Raw genomic sequence first — 17,699 nt, forward strand, 5'->3', positions numbered from 1 at the left:
TGCAAAAGCTGAGTTTCACATGTTACTAGGTCAGCAAACAGATGAACACCAAGAAACTGGGTGTGTATACACTGGATGTGAAGGAAAACTGACCATTTAAGTCTGCTAATAGAGAAAAAATCCGCTTTAAAACCAGAAACAATATTTCTATTTTAATGAAATATTGTCAGTTTAGTGGAATGATTCCATAGTTTATTCACTGTTGCAATGATATTTTGATGCGGACTGCGTGCTGGGAGCTGGTATGCCTGCTGCACAGTGCTGTGCCCTGCAAAGACGCTGGGGATAGATTGTGTGCAGGGGCCAGCAGAGCCATGCTGGTGCAGCCTGTGCTCCTGCCAAGACGATGCTGATGGGTCGTGGCAGCAGTGCAGTGGCACTGCATGTGCTGTCAGTGCTGTCACGTTAAGAGCCAGCCAGGTGCTTCTCCCTGGCACTGAACTTTGGTGCTAGAGAAGCAGGTGTGGGGAAAATGACTGGGGGTGCTGGGGGAATAGGGAGGCCTTGGTTCAGTGCCTTGCTCCTGTGGCTGTCATCAGTTCTCCAGGCACGCACAAGGAGTCAGGTCTTCCCTCCGCCTGCTGGTGCATCCTGTCTATAAAGTAACAAAATCCTTCTTTGTCTGACAGTCCATTTGTGCCATGCAAATTAAATACTGTACATAGGAGGAGCGAGGTTTAAGACACCCTCTCTTCCGAGCTCTTCCTATGAAGGTGAGTTTCACAGGGTGGTTAAATCAAACTGGTGGCTGCCTGCTGCCCCAAATCCCAGTCCCTGTCTCCTCTCCCCAGCACTACAGCTGCTCTCTGCTTCTTTCTCTGCTACGCAGCACTCACTCTCAGAGTCTGTTCAAGAAGCTAAACTAGCTATGGAAATAAGCTAGCTTTCTACTGGTTTTGCTCCAACAGAGGAAGAGTCAGGAGCAGGACTGCCACCTTTAGAGCAGCAGATAGCTCCAAAACCAGCTTAGCTGCATTGTAAAACCACGCCTTAGTGAAAGCAGCAACCCAGGTCACTGCTGGAGAGTCCTGTGTGATCTAAACTTTTCCGTGCTGTGTTAAAGTGATGGTGGCATCAGCAAGTGTCAAGATACGGGGTCTTTTTTGCATACCTGTGCTCCTGTTTCTCTTCTTCCTAGAACCAAAAATGAATTAACTATTCATTTCTTAGTATGTAGCCTTGGTTCTTCTGAACTTTTTTGGCTTTCTCACTTTTGAGAAACTCTTTCAGCTTGCAGGGACTTTCCTCTACACACGCACCACCTCAACGAGTTTCAACACAACCAGCTTTGTAAATAAACTTTTGAATGTCAGTGTTTGCTAGAATGTGGTCACCTCAGAAGCACTGGTAACATTTCTTTTTGGCTTGAAATGACTGCTTTTAAGTAAAGTCTAATGTGTCAGATAGGATACAGTTAGTGTACGTCATGCCTTTGGAAAACAAAATGAACTGCAAAGGTATGGACCTGGTGTGCCTTAACTGAGGCACTGAGCACAGCTATTGCTTCATTTCCATTTTAGATGCTGTCCTGGTTTCAGGTAGGACAGAGTTAATTTTCCTCCTAGTAGCTGGCAGGGTGCTATGTTTTGGATTAGGATGAGAAGAGCACTGATAACATGCTGATGTTTTAATTGTTGCAGAGCAGTGCTTACACCAAGCCAAGGACTTTTCAGCTTCTCGCTCTGTCCTGCTAGCGAGCAGGCTAGGGATGCAGCAGGAGCTGGGAGGGGACAGACCCAGGACAGCTGACCCAAACTGGCCAAAGGGGTATTCCATACCATCTGACGTCATGCTGAACAATATATAGGGGTGGCTAGCCGGGGTGGAGGGGGGGGCCGGCTGCTCGGGGATAGGCTGGGCATCGGTCAACGGGTGGTGAGCAATCGCATTGTGCATCACTTATTTCGTACACATTATTACTATTAATACTATTATTATTATTATTATTATTGTTATTATTTTTCCTGTCTTAATAAACTGTCTTTATCTCAACTCACAGACTTCACTTTCCTGTTTCTCTCCCCCATCCCGGAGAGGGAGGGGGGAGGGTGAGCGAACGGCTGTGTGGTGTTTGGTTGCCAGCTGGGCTAAACCACAACAGATGCCTAGCCCCTAGTCCTTGAAGCAGGGAAGGTGACTTTAGAGTAAAAGTCTGCATTACTCAAGCAGTGAAAGAAATAGGCACCACAAAAGGCTGCTAGGAGATCCTTACCACCTGAGACATCAGTCTTTCTGGGCTGAGTTGAAATCAATAGAAAATGACAGATCTTATGCATGAAAGTTGCTTATCAAGTGCAGGAAGGAAGTTACCTGTCTTCTGCATAACAGCTGATTATTTAGAGTGCTTGGCAAGCAAGCGAGAGGGCCATTACAGGCCTTCCTCAGCTTTCCCACCCCCCCCAAGAGTTTCAATTCACTTTCTGAAATAGTGCTTCATTGGGGTCCCAAGGCGTGATGAGGCTTTGGGAAAAAGCAAATAGGATGTTCCATCCCTGTTAGGGGTGGATGTCTGTCTGGGCAGCCAGACTGCTGTCAAGGAGCCAGAAGACATCATTTAGGCATTTAACCTACAGGAGGCCAAACGTGGGTCTACACTGCTGCCACTATGAGCATCACCAGGATAAAAACCTATCGTGGGAGCACATTTCCTAACTGAGCCCCTCAGTCACAAAGCTAGAGGCTGGGTTCTCCTCATCTCACTCCTTCTGCCCTTGTAGCTCCTTCACTCCTTTTGTGCAGTGGCTTCAGCTTCCAGATGCAGGGCAGAGAGGGCTCTGTTCCCAAATCCCCCTGCCAATGAGAGAGCACTCATCTGGATTATAGTTTGAATAATCCATCTGCAGTGACACTGAATATTCCAGCACCAGGTAGTGGACTCCTAAAACTTTGTGCGAAGCTAGTTGCGGTCAGATACATGGCCGGCACCTTGGAAAAGCACCTTTTCTCTAGAAAGCTTGAGTGAGGTTCAGAGGTGGGATGCTTGTGTTTGGATCACAGCTGAGTTTTAATGGGGACAGGTGCCTGTGTGCCTACACTGCCCACCTCCAGTGGGTGCAGGTGCTATCGTCAGGTGAGCACCATTCAGGACGTGTGAGGAGTAAAATGGATGCAGGGATGTGTATTAAGGGGTACTTACCTCAGCCACTAGTTAAGCAGCTTCTCATCTGTGAGCAATATGTCTTAACAGCCAGTCTCCCCACTCGATAAGCTGCCAATAGACTTCTTTGTCACCAGAGACTTGTGGCTTTGCTGCCTTTATGCTTTCTGCAAGCTTTCTGCCTATAGTGCCAGCACACACAGCACTAAAGCAGAAGGGTGTGAGCGAGCTGCTTATAGTACCGGGACAGAAATAGACTCATCCAAGCTGCCATTTGTTTTTGAACTACAAACCTCGTAAGAAGTGTTGTTTTTTAGCCTGTATCTCACGGGGTGATAACGATGACATTCTCAGTGTTTCCCTTTTGTTGGGCATTACGTGCCGGCGGGGAACCAAGGGGGTCTTTGTTGTGCTCAACTCCATCCAGACCCCTCCAACCTCAATGGCCCCCTTCCCTCAGGCTCTTTCCCCAAAGGAGGCGGGCGGGCAATGAAGTTAGGGGGAATAAAACAGCAAAAAAACTCAGAAAAGCGGTGCGGGGGGAGGGAAAGAAAGCGGGCAGGTACCGGGGCGGGGCGGTACGGAGGGGGCCGCTCCCCTGCCCGGGCACCGCAGGGAGGCGTCTGCGAGCAGAGCCGGGGGAGCGGGCACGGCACGGCTCGGCTCGGCTCGGCTCGGCACGGCTGGGCGAGGGGCAGGGAGCACTGTGCCGGGGAGAAGGACCACGACAGAAAGTGGAAGTGCCCGAGCAGCCGGAGGAGAGGCGGTTTTGTCCCCGGCCGCCGCCGAGGCCGCGTCCCCCTGAGGTGAGTGCCGGGGGTCGGGGGGCTGCTCCGCGGGGCCCCCGGGGGAGGGAGGTGCGTTTTGTGGGGCTTCGTGGTTTTATTTTGAATAAGCGCGTTTATTTGTAGAGGTCTTTATTTTGTGTGCGTGCCCTGCCCGGGGGAAGGTGGGAGCTGCTGCGGGTGGTGGGGAGGGGGACAGCCGCGGCCGGGGCCCCCCTTCGCCGTGATCGGCCTGTTACTGAGCTGCCGGGGTTTTTCTGATAAAAGATGTGTTTGGTTTTTTTTTGGTTATTATTGGAGGTGTCGGCTGGGCTCGCCCCCTCCAGCCTCCTCAGGTGGCTCCTGGCCGGGCGCCCCCCCGGCCCCACGTCTGGCGGCTGGGAGCCCCCTCCTGGAGGGGCAGGGGCTGGGGGGCTTTTCCTTCCCTCTGAGGGGTGGGTGTAGGGTGTTTGGGGAGGGGGACAAGCCGGCTCACCCCCCGAGGGACGCTTTTGAACTTGAGTTCTGTGCCCCAGGTGGAAAAGGAGCAAGGCGAGGCTGGTTAGGCTCGTTATTAGGGCTTTTTTGTACCCAAACCCAGCAGGCAGTGTTGAAGCAGTGGCTTTTCAGGCAGTGTTTTACGCTGCGAATGATTTTTTGGGGGTGTAAAACCGTGGCCTCTTGCTGGGTGTAGAGTAAGTTCAGACTTCAGAGCACATCTCACAGGCTGGCGATGAGGAGCTGTGTGCACACAGCAGGCTCACGGTGATGGGACAAGTTCTCCTGGCTGGAGCATTGTCGAGGAGCAGCAGGGATGCCATTAGAAGTACCGGCAAGGGCTGGGATTAGGGTAGTTGGTGGAGCAGGGCTCTGAACCGTTGCAATGATTTTGTGTTACAGTAGCGTTCGAGAAATCCCAGCTGTAAATCACATTATACAGAGGGAAAGCCAGCCCTTGGCCTCAAGGGATGACATAGGTACAGCAAGCACTTTGTAAGGGGAAGGAACAGAGAGGAAGCGATTTGTCTGATGTTTCATAGGTTAGACCAGAACTGGAAAGTTTCCAGACTGAAACTGTCTTTGTATATTCTGTTATAATATTTTTTTTTTCATTGCGAGCTGAGCCTTAATTATGGAATAATTTTGCAAGCAGTAGCAATAATGTTAGGAGTAGGGTATGCAGAACATGTGGAGAATGGGTAAATGACCAAAATCTTCTAATTGGAAGATCAAAATAATTCCAGCTGGGTAGAGTATACAGAATGATTTCAATAAATCTGCCTAGGGCATAGTATATTTTAAAATTGTACAGGAGGAATTAAATGGAGCTTGAGCGGTTTGGAATTTGTAACGCTGGCTGAGGCAACTGACCATCGTGAAACAGTGGTTTATTGTGCTGCTTTGAAATCACTCTTGCATTTTATGCTAGCATGATGTTACTTTAAGTAGTACTATTATTTCAAACCAGCATAATGAGATGAAAAGCACTTGGCATGCGCTCCTGTAAAACAACATTTTGAGTGCTAAATTCAGATCTTTGCTTGAAGGTATCCATAAAACACCATGCTTATGTAGGGTGTCGTACCAAGAAAAATAGCCATCTAGGTTAAAGCTGTCTTAAAACATTTTTGTCAGAATGACAGTTTCAACCACAATTTTACTCGTTTGGAGGGGAATGATTTCTTAGCTTAGACGTGGAAACTCTGACAAAATGATCGTGAGATAAGTGCCCATAATAAATGGGACACTAACGAGAGGGATTACAGGTTTGGACATGGGCCTCTTCCGTCTCACCTGATTGTCCTAACCAGCAAGCTATTTCAGAGTGCGATTTGTTTGCTTGTTTCACAGAAAATGTGCTTAAATATCCTGCTTAAACGTATGAGCACCACAGTGCTTTGTTCACTTGTGAGAGAGAACAGAAAATAGTCTTCATACCCAAATGATCCTTTTATCCAGGTTTGCTTGAACACTTGTTTTGTTTGTACAATTCTGTGATAAATGACAAACTAGAAAACTTCCCGTTTGCTTTAAAATAAATGAAAAAGGCAGCACGGTCCAAAAGCACTCTAATGCCCTGTATCTCAGGTTAAGCCTGTATCTTGTTACTGTCTTCCAGATTGTCGCCTAGCAAACCTCACTTGCACATTCTGTGTTTTTTTTTCCACTTCATCTTCTTTCTGCTACTGTTATTAAGATAATTGTAGCTAATGAACATAGGAAAATGTTGTAATCCTGCACAAAATTAGCAGTAATTGGGGATGTTGTTGATGATGTCTGGAAATACCATGTTGTCACATGTTGTCAACAATAACAGCTGCTGGAGACACTTGCCATTTTGTGGGCCAGGCCTGCTGGCTTAAGACTCTGCCAGCTTCATGTGAAGTACAATTTGTTGCATCTTTGTGAAGGAAAAAAAAAAAGGCAAAGATTTTTTTTGAATCAATGAAATAAAAGAACATTGTTGGCAAACAGCTAACTAACCTTTGCACTTAGATTTGTTAATTTTCCCTAAGGTGTGTGTGTTTCATGTGCTGCCAAGCCTAGCTGTTAATTCATTTAGCTTCTTAGAGATGTGCCACAGCAATCAAATAAACAGCATCACACACACACATATATATATATATATATATATATTGCTATTCACACATCCTTTTTGTGGAGTAATTGTTAATAAGTTGTGCTCTGATTCATGGCCAGTCTTATTATACAAACAGAGGAGGGTTGGATTACAGATTTTGATTGTAAATGTTTCACTGTAAAATATCACTTTCCTGAATTTCTAGAACCATTAATGTGGCCGTTACATGTCTTTGGTCACGGAGTGATTGTTTTCTTCCCTAAAATATTTGAGATCTTGAAAGCTCTGTGATGCAACTTCAGAGATCTTAGTTCCCCTTGGGGCTGGAAAACAGGAAAGTAAAAAAAGTGCAGCTTTAGGAAGCTGTGCAGGACCGGGATTCAAATCTTGATTGTGGCAAACCTAGGTGTCAGCTGCTGGGCAGTGTAGCTGAGATGTGGTCAGTGTGTTACTGTGTTTGTTTTTTTCCCAAAAATGACATCCTGGGTTTGCAACACAATTCTGAGAAAGGCTTTTGCCTTAGCAGAACTTGCACTTTCTGACCAAGCACCCTGCTTTAGTCACAATATCTCTGGCCATCTCTGGTGTTAACGAGTGTTTGAATACAGAGGGCTGGGTGTATCCATTGGAAAATTGAGGTTACTGTAAGTTGCAGCAGGAGAAAAATAATGTTTGAGAAAGTCATTCATTCTGTTGTGCTGTATGAACTCCTGTGGCTGTAGGAAGTGTATGATAGGTTTTCATTTCTAATGGATGCGGCAAATACTTTGTTTTTGCTGGGTTAATTGCTGTGGTATTAAGCAAAGAGGAATGTTAAATGGTAGATGTAAAGTAAAATAAGAAATCCAACGATGGGGCCTCACGGGTAAATACCTTCAGGGTGGCTGAAATAACTGGGATTTTTGGGTCATGTGTAGAGAAATTGCTGTTTCCAGACAGGTTAATACTGGCTTGTTCCTTTCTGGAATTGAATGTGGGTGGGGAAGGTGTCAAATCTGAACTTCAGTGGCCTCCAAAAGAGGGAAGAGCAGGAGCATCCTGACTCAGGTGCAGACGCTGTGGTAACCAAGCTGATTTTTCTGGTGCTTTCGGGCATAAACCACTCTCAGTGGAGCTGGTGGGAGAAAGACTAAATTCCAGAGAGAAAACACACGTTCTTCCAAAATACAGCTTTGTTGTTGTTTTTTGAGCAGCTGATAGGTATTTAGTTTTGAAGTTGCTCTGCATGTCACTTAAAGCTTTCTTTTCCCCCTTCACCGAAAATGGCTAGGTACCTGTGGCACAGCTGGCTTCGTTGTGTGGATGTGTCTGGCAGAGAGAGGATTTGTCCAAAAGCAGTTGGGATCACAGATTATTTCACTTTGAGGCTAGAGTTAGGTACAGAATGCTTGGAAAGGTTGTCTTCGGGATGCGTGGCATGTCAATATAGTTGTTTTGGGGTGGTTTTTTTTGGAAGCAGTTAAATATGTCTCAGATAAGTGGGCTGTAAAGGAGTTACAACCCTTGCTGTTTGCATTGTTTTAGTTTACTGTGGATCAATTCTCAAGCGAGATGCCTTTGTATCAGGTGCTGCTTTATTAGGTGTAATAAAAGCAAAGCTTCTACCTAACTAAATTTATCTTGGAGTCTGAGAAATACCATGCAGGTGGAGGGAGGACCAGGTAGTGTTGATAGTTCTGTAATTTTTATGGTATCAGCAGCTAAATGCCTTCATGGAAACTTAACAAGAGCAAGTGCTCATGCTTCCTGTGTAGTTACAGGATGGAGATGGATGACCCTATGGTATCTGAATGTATGGCCAGGCCGTCTGTTCTGGGGTCAGGATGGGTGGGCGCAGAGGTCCTTGTCCATATCTGCACGGGTGATGTGAGGGCTCCTTCCTGAACAGGGTGCCCCAGGGGACTTTCCTTTTCTTGCGGTGCCCTGAATATCAGCTAAAAGGAAAGTTGGGGCAGTCTGTCAGATCTAGCTTGCAGATAAATGTGCAGTGTGTCCTAATTAGGAGTTTTATTTAAGGATTATTAGTGATTTAACACCCCAATCTAATTACTCATAAGCTTCTTGCTAATTTTGTAATTAGCACTGGAGCAAGACTTTTTATGGAAAATACACCCTTAAGGAAATCAGAACCACTCATTTCCAGTGTTTATAGAGAGCTTTATTTCTGTGGCAATGTTCTGTAGAAAATGCCTATAAGTAAATAGTAATATTTGTTCTATTTTTGCATAATGGCAAAGATAGATATGAGCCAAGTGTTTCCAGAGACCGATTATAGTCAGTCATCGCAACCCAAATGACTCCGGCTCTTGAACACGCATTTGTAGGATCAGATTCTGCGCGGGTACACCTAGTGGAGAAGGCATTCTCAAATTGTTTTATACCACAGTTATCTCTGGCCTTCAAAGTGTGAGAAGGAGAACTCAGGGTGCAGTCAGGGTGTACTGGCTGTGGGCTCTTGTAGTTTATAGCAGGCAAGGCAGATTTTTATATGCATAGGTAGGAAGGTGCAACTTGAAGCAGACGTGAGCCTGCTCCAAAGTGCAGTGTGGCTTTAAAAAGATAAAGCTGTCCTTGTAGCTTGATTCCAGTTAATCTACGAAATATGGTTCAGCTGAATGGAGAACCTGGCAGGGAGTATTTTGGCCATTGAACAGGTGGCTGTGGAAGTTTTCTTCTCATAGATGTCTCAGGTGTTCTCTTAATTTTGATAAGCAGGCTTGCTTGTTTCAGAGATTCACAAAATTGACAAATTCTTAGTTCGGGAAGGCGGCTAATACTTTGCTGAATTAAAACCTAATAATTTGGTCTCTTCAAATGCTAGGTTTTCATGGTTTTAGAGATGGGGAGCTTTGTAACCGGTCTGGAGTAATATAGTATAAAGTCTGGAGAGAGAGAGATCTGTTTATTAGTTTAATTGATGTAGCTGGAAAAGAAACAAACAAGCTCTTAGGTTCAGAATACCTTATTCCCTTATTGGACTGATGAAGCAATTAAGCCTAAAAGCTTGTCACTTGTTTTTATTGCACAACGGTTGTAGCAGGCTTTTAAACTAATCTTTTGCTTGTTTGTCTTTGTACAACAAAAGGGCTCACTTTTGAGCAGACCTGCTGCATGCTTGGGGCGCACTGAGTGTGGATATGTGTATTTAGTGCAAAAACGGTGTGAGATCCAGCCCTGGACTGGTGATTCCTCAGTCCTGTCACATCCCTTCCTTTCCCAGCAGGACATGCTAGTCTACATCCCAGTGTGCCAACACAGCCGTATAAAGGAAGGGATACAAAAACACTGCAAGCTACTCTTTTCTGCTTCCCCTTCCTACCACCGATACTGCTTTTTGATGTCAAGTGGCCCAGTACTTCCTTGACCCTTTTCACTCCTCCTCGCTGAATGTTTTAGTGTCAAATAATTTGGCTCTCGTTTAGTCCCAGGTTCAAGTCTCCTGATTGCTCACACCATATACAAGCTAATTAATTCCATATCCTTACAGAGATAGTGAAGTAGTTCCTTCTGAAGAGGGGCCAGGGCGGGGGGAAGGCATTGCTGGCTGCCTGATTTGCTTTAAGGTCTGCTCTGGGCGAAGAGTATGGATACAGACCCTGCCAAGTCTGGCTTCCTCTGCCTGGGACATTTCTCTAGCACTCTCCCAGGAGGTCTTCTGCCCTTAGCTGCCCTCTCGTGCCTGCGATAGAAAGAACTTGGAAGCACTCCTGGGTGTCAGGCCCCGCTGGATTTCGGTGTGAGCGCTTCCAGTGAGGAGACCCCGGCCTGCTGGTGGCTGTCGCTCACTATGCAGAGGGGACAGTGTGTGGAGACGACATCAGTGGCTCCAATTCTGTATCAAGTGAGACTTTGGTATTTAATGATCTTTTCTATGCTTACAGATTTAACTTTTGGCCTCCTGTGAGAGAAAATACGGGCACAAACAGCACACGGGAGCTGCAGAGTGCTCTGATAGACACCAGGCTGTTCATCAGGGTGGGGAGTTTCATCCCAGTGAGTAAAGGCTGAGGAAGCCAAGCTGGCTTATGGCAACTTTCACCCACAGAGACTTCATTTTTATAGGTTAACAGGTTGGAACAGTTCTTATTTGTGTGCTTATTTGCTGGTGCAACTGTTATCCAGGCTTTCTGAATTTATGCTTGTGTTAATAGCTCTTCATTGCATCCATTTGCTTTCAGAATGCTGAGGGGTTTATTTTGTTTTTCTCCAAAAAAGTGAAATTTTATGGGTCTGGTAGCTTTTGGGTTGGTGGTTGCTCTCTGCCTTCCTCCTGTCATATTCCCTCAACTTTTAGTTGAACAGAGGATGCTCAAGAATATTAAACTTCCTTTACAAAGCTCTAACAAGAGATGCTGAATCAGGATAACTACACGGTGGTTGCAGAAAGAAGAGTCTTGGGAACAGAAAGAGAGCGCACAGCGTTGTGTTGGCTGCTGGAGCAGTCTGTGGGCTGTAGTCACGCCTGCGTTTCTGTGCCTGGTGGAAGTCATTGTGTTCCAGTAGAGCTGAAAACCTGATCAATAATTAATCTCGTTACCAACAGTGCAGAAAGGCAAAGTGAGGTGGCTTTTACTATTTTCATTATATAGTTTTCTAAGAATGGAGAATATCACTTTCAAATTTTCTCCTCCTTATTAGTTTTAAATATAGCTTCTGCAAGTCTCATCCACTAGAAAGAGCGGTCAAATATGCTCATTATTTGCTATTGTAGTAACATTTCAAAGCTTTCAGGCTTTTGTGGCCTAGGTCCCATTTAGACATCCAGTAAATGACAGTCCCTGCCCCACAAAAGCTTTCTGTCGATCAGATGTAAGAAGAGCAAGGGAAAACTAGGTGATGTCCACAGGGACAAATGAGATAGCAAATATAATTTAAGTCAGGGGAGTTTTGTTAGCTAAGAACAGTTCTGTTTCTGGTTTTCTGCTATATGTAGTAAGCAGTCATTAGACTAGCTAATCTTAATGTTTTAAAGACCATAATTTAAATAAAATACCTAGGATTTTAGAGAAGTCCATTCAGTGCCGATGAGTGGGATGAAGCTTACGGATGAAGCTTACTCTGCCATTGAAGAGCAAGGGCTGTAGAACATCCTGCGCACTGGGAGTGGAGGAGGGAAGGGTAAGCTGGCCTACTTCTAAGGGACAAAGCTGATTTTTCTCTTGAGGTTGTCTGTAGATCTGCCACGTCGTGCATCTGACCATAGGCATGGACACAGCCTTTCCTGAAACACAGTGACCTGCACAACAGGTAAATTTGGTCTCCCTGTTTTGTAAGGGTGGCAGGCCATGGCAGTGTGCTGTAGCTACTTGCATCGGCTTGGCAGGTCTAGAAATCAAAGAAAGGAGCGCTGCAGGGCATTCACCTCCATGGTAAACCTCCCTTGGCTCTTGATGTCATGCACCGTCCTCTTCTGCATTGGAGCCAGGGATATTTGAGAGGCTTGTGTGAGGTGGAGGGTCCTGTGGTGTCGGGAGGCTGGCTGGGTGTATTCTGAAAGGGTTATTTGTGTTCATAAACAGATTGGTATTTGGAAATGGCTAAGGGTTGGCCCCAGTGTCTTTCTATGCCTATGCTAAAATACTAGCTGATTGTCTCCGGAAGTAAGGGCAGCGGTGTCGCGGCTGCTGTTGCAGTGGGTTTGCTGAACACACAGTTGTGGAGGAAGCCACAGCTGTGGCTTTTTCATCCTGCTGCTGGGCTGGGAGCATGTGTGTGAATTCCAGCTGGGTTCAGATGCCAGCGGAGCCTGCTGCTTGGGAAAGGCAGGTCATGATCACAAAAGATGATAGACATAAAGCATGGGTTTGGACCAAAAGCATTGTGTGGATGCGGATAGAAGACACCTGTATAGTTGCATTGCTGTCTACATTTTTGTTGTATTGTTTCAGCATTCTTGGCTTAATCATCGTTAGCAGATACGAGCAGGTCATGTGTACCACTCATAAATAAGTGACCGATTTCTTTTGGTATCACTTTATCTGTGATGTGTACTCATAAAAAACGAACCAGAGACAAAAAAGACTGGGGTATTTTAGCAGGGAGTGGATCAAATGTAACACAACACGCTTCAGCCTTGGTATTTAAGCATGGGATATGGGTGGGAATTTAGCTAACCTGGGAACCAGTGAAACCGAACAATCTGAAATACTTTATGTATAAGCATAATAATATAATAGACTTCAAATTGCTCTTGAAACCCTTCATTTATCCTTGCTAGCTTAAAAAAGCTACAGATTTGCAGATCGTTTCATATTGGCACTTGTTAAATTTCAGGCAGCATCTGACAGCTGAAAACTGCAAGTGCCGTTTCGAGCTCCCAGCTGGTGCTGCCACTGGCTACTGATGACCTTTCCTCATCTCTTCCACAGGCACAATGGTTCAGGAGTGAGATAATAAGATACACTAAAGGAAAACAGAAAGAAAACCACTCTCAACCCGCACCACCCATCCTTCATTTTGCGATTCTCCAGTCTGTTTTTGTGAAAATGCAGGCGGTGACCGATTGTGGTCCTTCTGTTTCAAACTGTGTTAAAATTCCTTTTCAAAACAGTTCTTTCAAAGTACTGTAATGACTACTGAAAATTAAGACATGAAGGTTAAAGTGCCTATCAGTAGTTCAAAATATAATAGTAACCTAGATAAATGGTTAGTCTTGTTCCATGTAATTTTTTTTCTAGTATCGTTTATTACTGTTATGCCAGTAATTAGCCTGGGATTGAAGATTTCTTTATGGGAGTACGTTGTGACCTGTCTTTCTCTTCCCCTCCATATACCCCTTCAGCAATGTGGCTTCTTCCTGTTGGAACATGATGACAAGACATCTAAAGACAATTTGTTAGTGTCCTAAACAGTGCTGAGTAGAGTAGAGCTGTTCTCATTAGCTGTCTTATTACCAAAGTCTCAGCACAGAACTGGTGAGGGCTTGCTTGTAACATGAGTATGTCTTCATTTGTTTAATACACGTTTTGACCCAGTGTAGAGATGACATTTAACTGTGTTCTGGCTTTCAAATCCTTTGTGACTTAGTCTTAAGCGCGCAAAATCAACAGAAAATGTCTAAAGACTTCATGTGATTGATGGACGCAGTTATGTTTACTGAATGGTTAGGTTTTAAAAGAATTTGAGGTTTCACTCAACAATAGGCTACAGGGTTATTTACCTTGAAGAAAGAATTGTTGGGAGCTGTTCTATCAGCATGTACCTTCTTGTGAAGTGTACTTTTGTGTGTCCCCCCTCAATTTGTGGAGTTGATGCTGCTGTCATAGCAATGCAGAGCAACTTACGTGATTAATACTGTAGTGTTCCCTGGTGTCGATTTGGTAGCTGATTTCTTCTGGATTTTGTTTAAATAGGGTTCCTGTGCTGTCAACTCATATGGAGATCATACTGGTCATTCTGGAGGATGCTAAAAACTGCTTTGTGTGTGTGTGTAGTCATGTAGGCCTTGAAGTTTGCTCATGGATATTTCTCATGGTTCTCAATCAGGAATTGCGTATCCTAATTTCCTTGGTCTAGGTGTTCTTGAGGAAAAAGGAAAGTAAGGAATGACAATCTCTTTAAAGGAATGAAATGCTTTGTTCAAAATACTGCTCTCTTTATTTGTTTATTGTTCCTGGAATCGTTTGAGCGTGTAATTGTCAAAGATTGCCTTAAATATTTTATTCAAGGTTATGCTGGTAGTTTCACTGCAAATTATACATGTCCTGGAAAGGTGAGAAACCTGCATATTGATGCATTCACTGAACCATGCTTAGTTAATGCACTGATGTGGCATTGGAGATATGTTCAGGTGTGGGAAAGGAATTTGCAGGGACATGTGAAACAGCACAAAGCCACCTGAGTTAGAGATAATGACGAAACAAGCAGTAGAACCAAAAACTTGAGCAAGGTGGAGATAAAGTAAATTGGCTACAGTGTTAAAGATGAGCTTTGGGCAGTGGCCAATTGCTGGCTGGCTCGAGGCGCGTCTGAGGGTCTCTGACCAATTGTAAGACAGATTTGGGTGCGTGGACAGCGCGTGGGGCTACGGGGAGAGTATATGTAGTGGTGAAAAATGGCAATAAAGGTTCTCCTGTTCACGAGCCATCAGGAGTCCCTGTCTTGTATCTTTCCATTCAGGCTATGTTTTATTTCAGAATAAAGGTACTTATAATATCAATATGACTATTTACAGTATCAATATGACTAATGTACTCTGGAATGCAGCTTGCCATCTTCACTCACACATGTATATATATGTGTATATATATTTTATGGCATGGAAAGAGAGCAAGTGAAAACCATGTTTATGTGGCTTTTTTTTGTTGTGTTTAATTGTAACATAGACCAACGCTAGTTTCAGCATTTGCGCTCCACCAAGTGAAAGCATAAGCAGCCCATACCTGTGACATGACAAATGGGGCCACTGTTCCAGTCTTCCACAGCATGCTGATAACAGAGCTCAGTCAATGCTGGAATACTCAGGCACCATCACAGAAGCTAAGGTATTTATCAGCTCTGGATATAGCTTTCCCCAGTGCTGCTCAGCCTCTAGAAGGTAACTTCCCAATTCCCCACTCATGATGTGGTTGTGTGTTTGTCATCCTAAGATGCTAAAGCCACAAAAGCCTGATCATAATCGTCAAAAGCAGCGATATTTGTGTACACAGACACACAAAAATATGTGTGTATGCATATGTATGTGTGTGTGTATGTTTTTGATTTGGCAGAATCTAATGTTTCCAAAGAAGCTGGAAGTCATCCTGTAAGACAAATAAGAAGTTTTTGTTTTAGTAGTAGGTGGTTCTTAAACCGTAGCAAGACTGTCTTCTGCAGATGAATTTTGTAAAGTCTGCACTTTTTTCTGTCATATTCAAATCCTGTAGGGAAAGGTACTTTTTAATGCATTTTACAAGGTAAAGTGACCAGCTGGCAATTTTGCTAGCTTGTATCTAGAGCTGCAGCATTCTGTTAGATGTGCTGCTTTTTAAAAAAAAAAAAAAAAAAAAGGAAAAAAGAAAAATCCTGTACATGTACGTTAGCAATTTGTCATTGCTTTTCAAGCTTATTAACTCATTAAGTAGCATTTAATGAAGATAACCACAAAGTAATTAATTTATACAGTATGTTTATTGCTTCCCTAATGAATTTATGTATCAAATTTAGAGTTACTCAATGAGTATGTTAATCTGTTTTTATATTTCTTATGCATTTCAGTTGCTATATAAATAAAAATGTTTATTCAAGGTCTTTATTACAATCTGTGCATTGACTGTAAGTGTAAAAGGGCTGAAGGGCATATCTGGTGAGTAGAGGCTGAGGACACTTTGTTGTCTGGTCTGGAGAAAAGGAGGCTGAGGCGTGACCCCGTTGCTCTCTGCAACATCCTGAGGAGAGGAAGCGCAGAGGGAGGTGCCGATCTCTGCTCCCTGGGCACTGATGTCAGGACGTGTGGGAATGGCTCAAAGCTCTGCCAGGGGAGGTTCAGACTGAGCATTAGGGAAAATTTTCTCCTGTGAGGGTGGTCAAAGCCTTGAGCAGGTTTCCTAGAGAGGTGGTTGATGCTCCATGCCTGTCAGTGTTCAAGAGACGTTTGGACAATGCCCTCATTAATATGCTTTACCTTTTGGTTAGTTCTGAAGTGGCTGGGCAGTTGGACTCAGTGACCTTTGTAGGTCCCTTCCAACTGAACTATTTTATTCCATGCCATCTTTAAGCACGGTATAGAATTAGTTTGCCTTAGAATGCACTCTGCCAACAACAAAGCCTGTAAACCTGTTTTTTAAAGGTTTGGGAAGTCTCTTGTACCTGGGGAAACCTGTCCACAGTTACACTGGGGATTTCCTTGGAGATTTTCCATGGAAGAACTTTTTTTCTAGAAAACTGTAGCTGTTTGGAGTTAAGCTCTTACTGTGGGAGGTTGATGAACGAAGTACTGCAGTCTGTGGGAAGGACCCATGATGGAACAGTTCACGAAAGACTGCAGGACATGGAAAGACCCACACTGAAGCAGGTGAAAAATGAGAGTAGGAAGGAGGAGCTGAGGCGAACTGTTATGGACTGAGCACAGCCCCAGTTCACCATACCCCCTGTGCCTCTTGAAGGGGAGTGGGAGAAATGGAAGAGCTGGGACTGAAGGAGTGAAGTTGAGCCTGGGAAGAATGGGGAGGTGAGGAGAAGGTGTTTCGCTATTGTCTTTTTCTCACAGTCCTGCTCCATTTAAATTGGCAATGAATTAAATAATGTTTCCCGAAGACAAGTCTGTTTCCCCAGTGATGGGGAAAGCGTGTCTTGAAAACTGCCTGGCAGAAAAGGACCTAGGGGTGTTGGTTGATAGCTGGCCAGCAGTGTGCTCAGGTGGCCAAGAAGGCCAACAGCATCCTGGCTTGTATCAGAAGTAGTATGGCCAGCAGGACTGGGGAATTGATTGTTCCCCTGCACTTGGTGAGGCCGCACCTTGAATAGTGTTTGGTTTTGGGCCCCTCGCTACAAGAAGGACATCAAGGTGCTGGAGCAATGAAAGGGCTATGAAGCTGGCAAAGGGTCTAGAGAACAAGTCTTATAAGGAGCGGCTGAGGGAACTGAGGTTGTTTAGCTTGGAGAAGAGCAGGCTCAGGGGAGACCTTACTCTCTCTACAACTACCTCAAAGGAGGCTATAGAGAGATCGGGGTCGGTCTTTTCTCCAAAGCAACAAGTGACAAGACAAGAGGAAACGGCCACAAGTTGTGCTGGGGAGGTTTATGTTGGATATTAGGAAAAATTTCTCCCCTGAAAGGGTTGTGTGGCACTGGAACAGGCTGCCCAGGGAAATTGTTGAGTCAGCATCCCTGAAGGTATTTAAAAGACATGTAGATGTGGTGCTCAGTGGCATGGTTTAGTGGTAGATGTGGCAGCGCTAGGTTAACAGTTGGACGTGATGATCTTAGAGGTCTTTTCCAGCCTAAGTGATTCTAGGATTCTGTGGTAATAGGTAGGTGATCTCTCTGTCTTTGTCTGGACCCATGACTTTTTCCACCTTATTTTCTCACCCTGTTCTGTTGAGGGGGAGTGACAGAACAGCTGTATGGGCATCTGCCAGCCAGCCAAGGTCAGGCTATCATGATAATCTATATAATAATGTATAGATTTGACTACTAAATCATAAATACCAAATCTCATAATCTATAAAGGAACTTTCAGATTATCTATTAAATGTTATGGTTCCTGATCTACAATATTTAAGAAAATACTAAACTGAAATGAATACAGGTTTTTCCTTTTACTATGCAACTTGTGTAG

The 17,699-nt window shown here is 44.5% G+C and overlaps 1 protein-coding gene across 1 annotated transcript in view; it reads left to right on the forward strand.

Moving 5' to 3' along the window:
• Window positions 1-3,718: 3,718 nt before the first annotated feature.
• Window positions 3,719-17,699, forward strand: part of MYO16 (myosin XVI) — a 382,912-nt gene continuing 368,931 nt past the window's right edge. The window contains exon 1 of the mRNA XM_035565595.2: window positions 3,719-3,903. The gene's annotated coding sequence lies outside the window, so the exon portion shown is untranslated. The remainder of the gene's footprint in view (window positions 3,904-17,699) is intronic.

The sequence above is a fragment of the Cygnus atratus genome, chromosome 1 (assembly GCF_013377495.2).
Source record: "Cygnus atratus isolate AKBS03 ecotype Queensland, Australia chromosome 1, CAtr_DNAZoo_HiC_assembly, whole genome shotgun sequence".
NCBI lineage: Eukaryota > Metazoa > Chordata > Aves > Anseriformes > Anatidae > Cygnus > Cygnus atratus.